Below are 8,133 nucleotides of genomic sequence, written 5' to 3' on the forward strand. Positions count from 1 at the left end.
AGGGAGTGCCGCACTGTCAGAGGGTCAGTACTGAGGGAGTCCCGCACTGTCAGAGGGTCAGTATTGAGGGAGTGCTGCACTGTCAGAGGGTCAGTACTGACGGAGTGCTGCACTGTCAGAGGGTCAGTACTGAGGGAGTCCCGCACTGTCAGAGGGTCAGTACTGAGGGAGTGCCGCACTGTCAGAGGGTCAGTACTGAGGGAGTGCCGCACTGTCAGAGGGTCAGTACTGAGGGAGTGCCGCACTGTCAGAGGGTCAGTACTGAGGGAGTCCCGCACTGTCAGAGGGTCAGTATTGAGGGAGTGCTGCACTGTCAGAGGGTCAGTACTGAGGGAGTCCCGCACTGTCAGAGGGTCAGTACTGAGGGAGTGCCGCACTGTCAGAGGGTCAGTACTGAGGGAGTCCCGCACTGTCAGAGGGTCAGTACTGAGGGAGTGCTGCACGGAGAGACAGGTCTGCTGTCACAGGAATGCAGACAGTATTTTGACTGCAGTGTAGTTCCTTCCTGGTTAATATTTTACACAGACTTTATTGAATCTTCCACCCCAGCTGGTGACTCCATTATCAATGACAGATTATAAAGTTAATTATTCAGCATTACAGTATTTCACTCTGTAATGAGTGTGTTTCCGACACAAAACAGCTCCTTCCAGTTGTGGAACAACTACATTGGCCATCTTGGAGAATCCTCCCTTCTATAACCACCCTCATATCCACTGACAGGATCTCTCCTGCCAATATCCAGCGTCAGACAGTCTAACAAAAGGTTAACACACAACTTGGAGATCGAGAGCAGCAATCCATTCTGGTTTCATAACTCAACTGCCTATTCTCTCTCTCGCTCTCCCTCCTACCCGCTCTCTGATTGTTTTTCAATGATCTTCCTTTCATTTTCTCTCTCTCTCCCTCTCTCCCCCTCTCTCTCCATCCCTCCCTACCTCTATCCCTCCCTGCCTCTCTCTCTCCTTCGCTGTCTCTCTCCCTCCTTCGCTGTCTCTCTCCCTCGCTACCTTTCCCCTTCCTCCCTCTCTTTTCCTCGCTGTCTCTCTTCCTCCCTCTCTCCCTCACTACTTCTCTCCCTCTCTCTCTCCATCCCTCCCTCCCTCTATCCCTCCCTGTCTCTCTATCCCCCTTGCTATCTCTCTCTCCCTCCCTTTCCCGCTCTCTCTTTGTCGTTCTCTCCCTCTCTTTCTTTCTCCTTTCTTCCCTCCCCCTCTCTCTCTCGTTGTCTCTCTCTCTCCCTCACTCTCTCTCTCTTTCCCTTGTTGTCTCGCTCTCTCCCTCGCTGTCTCTCGCCCCTCCCTCTCTATCCCTCCCTCCCTCTCTCTCTCTCCCTCTCCCCTCTCACTCTCCCTCGCTGACTCTCTCCTTTGCTGTCTCTCTCTCCTTCCCTCCCTCCCTCCCTCTCTCCCTCCCTCCCTCCCTCCCTCTCTCCCTCTCTGTCTTCCCTCCTCACTCGTTTTTGGTGATGCTCTTATTTTTGGTCATTCTGTCTCTCTCTCTCTCACACAACTCTTTCTCTCCTCTCTGCTCCTGTTTCGCACTCCGCATCTTTCTCACTGACTCTCTCGTTCTGTTTCTCTTTCTCTCCTCCTCTCTCTCTCATTCTCTGAGTTACACTGTGTTTCAGACTGCACTGAACAGACATCACCAGAATATGAGAAAACTTCCATTTTCTCCCAAAGTGTGAATGTGAAAGGATTAACCTCTCCCCCTGTCTGGGGTGTTTGAACGTGTACTGAGGGGTGTGGAATGTGCTGATTGTTGGAAATCCGAGGTGGAGTTAGAGGATTGGGTTAGGAACAGGATTCCTCATCAAAGTGTTATGTCTTGTGCAGAAATTCCTGACAATGGGAATCAAAGTAGGAGCAACACGACACCCTGGAACAAGACAACTGAGGGGAGAGTTATTCAGAACCCTATTTAATGCAGACTAATTGCTTTAACTTGCGTGCTTCCTGATATGAAATTCTGCATCAACCTTGTTGCTGGGAGCTGGAAGAACATTAGAAATCTGACTTGGCCCCTTGTGCCTGATTCCACATTCAATATGAACATGGCTGAGCCGGTTAACTCCACTTTCTGCCTTTCCCCCGGAACTATTAACTCCTTTTAGTTCAAAAATGTGCACCATGCGCGGATATCACGCCTTCCCGGACAGGCGGCGGAATGTGGTGACTAGGGGCTTTTCACAGTAACTTCATTGAAGCCTACTCGTGACAATAAGTGATTATGATATTATTATTATATCAGCCCCTCACTTGATACAGATCACACTGACCTTGACATGTCAGGAAAGGCCCAGTGGTCACCTCGGCCGGCTGAGAGAGAGAAATCCGACAGAGACCAGCTGATCTGGAGAAGGATACAACAAAGAATGTGATACTTTGAAACATTGTACATTTGGAGAGACAGATTTCACAGGGCTGCGATCAGAATAAGACTTGTTATAAAGAGGTGGGAAGCAGGAGGAATATTACTTCCTCCAACACCCGGAGATCCAATCTAATGTCAGCGAATGAACACTTCCCAAACCTGTGGCCTCGATGACCTAAAAAGACAGCAACGGCAGATACATGGGAACGGCACGACCTGGAGGTGCCCCTCTGTGGTAGTGAGGGCCCCTTTAAGGGGCCACGTGATGTGCCTATGGGAACACACCGCACAAACGTAAGGGTTTCGGTGTATTTTGGCCATTTGGGTTTGGCCAGAGTTAGCCCGGGAATGGTGGGGGCAGGACCTGGGGGCAGGACCAGTGTTTAAACATCTTCCTTCAATAAACCTTGCTTGTGTTTCAACATTGCCTCGTCAATCGCCTCGCAATGTAACATTGGCGATGGGAGTGAAACTGTCCAGTTATATTCTGGTTAATCGCTGCGACCACTGACAGTCTAGACTAGGGGTGGGCAAACTACGGCCCGCGGGCCGCATGCGGCCCGCCAAAGGTATTTCTGCGGCCCACCAAGTCATTAAAAAAAAAAAAAAAAATTTAAAAAAATTTTTTTTTTTTTTTTTAATGTTAATGGGGGGGGGGGGGGGGGCTGTTGGGTTACGGGTATAGGGTGGATACGTTGACTTGAGTAGGGTGATCATTGCTCGGCACAACGTCGAGGGCCGAAGGGCCTGTTCTGTGCTGTTCTGTTCTATGTTCTATATGAGGCGCCCAGAATCATAACCGGGTGAAGTAATTATTTTACTTAATATACTATGCGGCCCTTTGTGAATTGTGAATTTCTGAATGTGGCCCTTGCACGGAAAAGTTTGCCCACCCCTGGCCTAGACACAACGTTCTGCCTCCTGCAGGGTTGTACCTGTGGGAGTGGCCGAGGTGTCTGTGGACAAGGCCCACATAGACTTTGCAGCTCCCTTTTTTGGTTTGATGATTTTGATGGTCATAGACACCTGTTCGAGTGATTAGATGTCCAGCCTGTGCGTTCAACCACCACAACCAGCTGCACCAAATCCTTGCCATTCACAGCCTGGCCCACATTAAACAGGGCCAAAGGAGCTGTCCAATCCTCCAAAACATCAATGAAAAGACAACCTCATCAGACACTACTGCTTCACTTAGCGGATTTCTTGGTTATGTACAATTCAACCCTGCATACCGCCACCGGGGTTACCCCGGCAACTCAGGACCCAGCTCGGTAACACTCCTGCCTCATAGCAACAGGTTTGATTCCCCGCTGGGTCACTGTCTGAGCGGAGTCTGCACATTCTCCTCGTGTCTGCATGGGTTTACTCTGCGAGCTCCGGTTTCCTCCCACAGTCCAAAGATGCATGTCCAGGGATGTGCAGGTTTGGTGGAGTTATGGGATTACAGGGACAGGCACGGGGAGAAGGCCCTAGTGGGGTGCTCTTTCAGAGGATCAATACAGACTCAATGGGCTGAATGGCCTCCAGCTGCACAGTAGGGATTCTATTCTATTTCAGTCTTTCTTTTCCACCTTTGAATGTTCCAATCTTCGCTCATTTCAAAGTCATGATGAAGTATGAAATCACGTTTTCATGCTACATGTTGTAACAATAAATTCCATCTGAACAGATTTGTATTTCCATCCTTCAACTTTCCCAAAATCTTTCATGGATTATGGTCTCTATATACAATTGTCTCTGATGAATTGTTAGCAACATAAATGTCAAAATGTTGTGACACCAATAACAAACTTGTCTCCTTCTCGATGGCTAAATATTTATTTTGATGAATATTTAGTTCCTGACAAAAATACCCAACATGCCTTTTTGATTCTTTCATTACCTTCCTGTAGTAGTACAGCACCAACACCCACATCACTCACATTAATTGGCACCTGAAATAGCTTGGCATAATTAGGCGCCAATCCACCTAACCTGCGCATCTTTGGACTGTGGGAGGAAACCGGAGCACCCGGAGGAAACCCACGCAGACACGGGGAGGATGTGCAGACTCCGCTCAGACAGTGACCCAGCGGGGAATCGAACCTGCTGTGGTTAGCACAGTTCTCAGATTGTCAAATGCCTCCTGACATTCCGAAGGCCACTGAAATTTCCTGGGCCTTTTCAGAAGTTCTGTCGGTGGAGCAACCACGTTGCAGAAATTTGGCATGAATTTCGGGTAGATGCCATCAATCCAGCCTCCTGTAGTCGATCGAGTAATTCCTTCAAATGTTCCAAATGCTCCTTCTATGATTGACCGAACATCACCAAATCGTCAATGTACACGGCACAATCGTTCAGTCCAGAAATTACCTTTTTAGTTAATCTTTTAAGTTCAAGACCAACGATCGCTACCAGACGGACAAGCCCAGCAGAAACGAAGCCACTTCTTCTACCCAGCCACGCAAGATCCAAACAAAGGTCTTGTCCATCTGCATAGAGCCGGTTGCCCTGAAGTTAAGTATAGGTTATTGTAGTTGTTAGGTGTAGTTTAACTTGTAGTGTTTTGTGTTGCATGTCAAAGTAATCCTTGTGAGTAAATAAACTATCTTTGAACTTGAACTGACTAACTGGTTGTTTGGTCCTCTGATCGATATCCGGTAAAGCCTTGTGGTGGTATCATTTGATACCTGGCGACTCAAAAGAGCATCATTATTAATTGGCAACATTATTGGTGCCGATTGGCAACATTATTGGTGATGCTCGTGGGATAGTATTAGTGGAACGGGTCCGCGGGGAAGGGGGATTGGCTCTCCCGAGCTTTATTAACTATTACTGGGCTGCCAACATATCGATGGTCAGGAAGTGGGTAGTGGGGGATGGGTCGGTCTGGGAGCGGATGAAGGCAGCATCCTGAAAATGTACGAGCCTGGAGGCTTTACTAACGGCGCCCCTGCCGTTCTCACCGGCTCGGTACTCCACACGTCCTGTGGTGTGGCAACCCTGAGTGTGTGGGGGCAATGGAGGCAGCATATGGGACTGGAGGGGGCGTCAGTGTGGTCACCGATCTGTGACAATCACCGGTTTGTCCCGGGGGGATGGGCTGGATGGGGGCTTTAAGGTATGGCAGGAAGCAGGGATTGAGAGGTTTGGGGATCTATTCATCCAGGAGGACTTCCCGACCTTGGAGACATTAGAGGAGGAGGTTGATTTGCTGGGAAGGAACGGGTTTCGGTATCTTCAAGTGCGGGACTTTGTACGGAGGCAGGTCCCAAGCTTTCCTCGCCTCCCCCTGAGGGGACTACAGGATAAAGTGCTGTCAAAAACGGGTTGGAGGTGGGAAGGTTTCGGACATATACAGGGAATTGTTAGAGTGGGAAGGGGCTCCTATCAGACAGGTGAAGAGGAAGTGGGAAGAGGAGTTGGGAGGGGAGCTGGAAACTGAACTGTGGGAAAAAGCCTTGAAAAGGGTAAATGCATCCTCGTCCTGTGCTAGACTCGGCTTGATTCAGTTCTAGGTAGTCCACAGGGCCCATATAATGGTAGCCCTGAGTAGGTTGAATAGGGTCTTCAAGGAGGTGGAGGACAGATGTGGGCGGTGTGGGGGTAGCCCGGCCAACCATGTTCATATGTTTTGGGCATGTCCAAAACTGAGGGAATTCTGGCAGATGTTATGTCCGAAGTCCTGGAAGGTAGAGTAACTCCGAGTACAGAATTAGCAATATTTGGGGTGTTGGAAGAAATGGGGACAAAGGGGGGGAGGGAGGCCGATATTCTGGCCTTCTCCTCCCTGGTGGCCTGGAGACGGATCTTGCTGAGCTGAAGGGACTGGGAGCCTCAAAATCAGGAGTGTGGGTCAGCGATATGGTCGAGTTTCTCAGTCTGGAGAAAATAAAGTTCAATCTCAGAGGATCAATACAGGGATTTGCCCGGAGTTGGCAGCCATTCATCAACTTCTTTAACAAAAACTGAACTTCAGTAGCAAGGGGGAGAGGGAAAAAGCGGGGAGAAGGAAAATAGGAGGCCTGGTAATGTTAAATAAGGACAGGGAATTTAGTATATGGGTGATTGGGGATAGGGCGGGAGAAGTGGGGGACGTGGTTGTTATTTTATGGGGCATTTTGTGCGTCGACCCGAGCGGTTGTTTTAGAAATGTGAATATGTTAAATTGTGAAAATTACAAATGCTTCAATAAAATATGAAAAAAATAAGGTGCCAATCACCTTGGGCATCATGGGGTGGATCACACGATGGCTAAGCATGGTCAGCAGAAAGAGAGCGCAGAACCCAGAGCATCCCGCCCACCTCATCAAACACCACCTGCCAAACCTGTGGCAGATTCTGTGGATTCAGGATTGGACTATTCAGCAACCTCAGAACCCACCTCCCCGGAGTGGAAGCGAATCCTCCTCGACCCCGAGGGTCTGCCCAAGCAGAAGTCAAAAGATACTGATTCCCACTTTTCGTTTTCAGTAGGTGTCCCACACAATCAATTAGGATCGCAGTAAAAGATTCCTCAAATGCTGCAATGGGTATTAATGGTGTTGGTTTGACTTCCGCTTGAGGTTTTTCTATAATCTGACATGTGTGACATCTGTAGCAAAATACAATTTCATCTTTATGTAGTCCAGGCAATAACCTAATTTCTATAACCCATCGGTAATATCACTTGATGAACCTTTGCCCGTTTCCCATCTGCTTGAATATGTAAAGGTCTCCATTTTCTCAGTATTACATTATTTCTAATGTAATCACACTTTGGTATGTCCTCAGATTTTATTTCTGTATAAGCTTTCTGAACTGCTTTGGGTGGGATTCTCCGACCCCCCCCCCCCCCCCCCCCCCCCCGCCTTTTCCAAACCCAGAAAACCTGTGCATCTGAAAGGGCCGTTTCCAGTCACTCCCTGTTTAAAGAAAGCAACCATGCCACCCCCACGCACTGTCTTTATGTTCAATAATCCCAAACTAAACAGGGAATTGCACGTTAAATTCCCCAGAAAGAGCTCCCAATTTCATTACGATCCCAGACCCGATCCCAGCAGTGGCTCGATACTGCACAGAAACCCCAATATTTTGTTTTAATTTTGTAAAACTATGAGGGAAGGATTCCTCGCTCCAGGAGTGATTTCACAAAGAAACAGGAATATGGTTTATTCAAACAAACTTTATTATTAACAGAGGATTAAAATATCTTTAACATCACACCCAGAAATATCTCACAAATACCCCTAAACAATATTTCTCAATACATTGAATACCATACCCTTAACTGCTATCTTTATTCCCACTTAAACAACAAGAAAATAGAGCATCCCAGCTCTCAATCCACCCTAAATACCAATGGCACAGAAAAATACTTGCTTTACCCCCTTGTCCTCAGGAAATTTAATATCTTCCAGCTAAGCTACAGGTCGAACAAACTGCCTTACTTGGTCCCAGCTCCAGCCAGAATCAGAACTGAAATAAAAACGCTTTCTCAAGATGCCGAAGACTTCGGTCCCCAGCTATGAGATCATCTCACCAAGCTGGAACCTAATTAACTTCCCAGGGAAGCGTTTCACAGTGGTCAATGAAATGAAAAAAAAAATGAAAATCGCTTATTGTCACGAGTAGGCTTCAAATAAAGTTACTGTGAAAAGCCCCTAGTCGCCACATTCCGGCACCTGTTCGGGGAGGCTGTTACGGCAATTGCACCTCAGACTCCTAAAAGCGTTGTTAAGATTATTTTAAAAGCATGGTGGCACAGTGGTTAGCACTGCTGCCTCACAGCTCCAGGGT

Source organism: Scyliorhinus canicula, chromosome 16 (genome assembly GCF_902713615.1).
Source record: "Scyliorhinus canicula chromosome 16, sScyCan1.1, whole genome shotgun sequence".
NCBI lineage: Eukaryota > Metazoa > Chordata > Chondrichthyes > Carcharhiniformes > Scyliorhinidae > Scyliorhinus > Scyliorhinus canicula.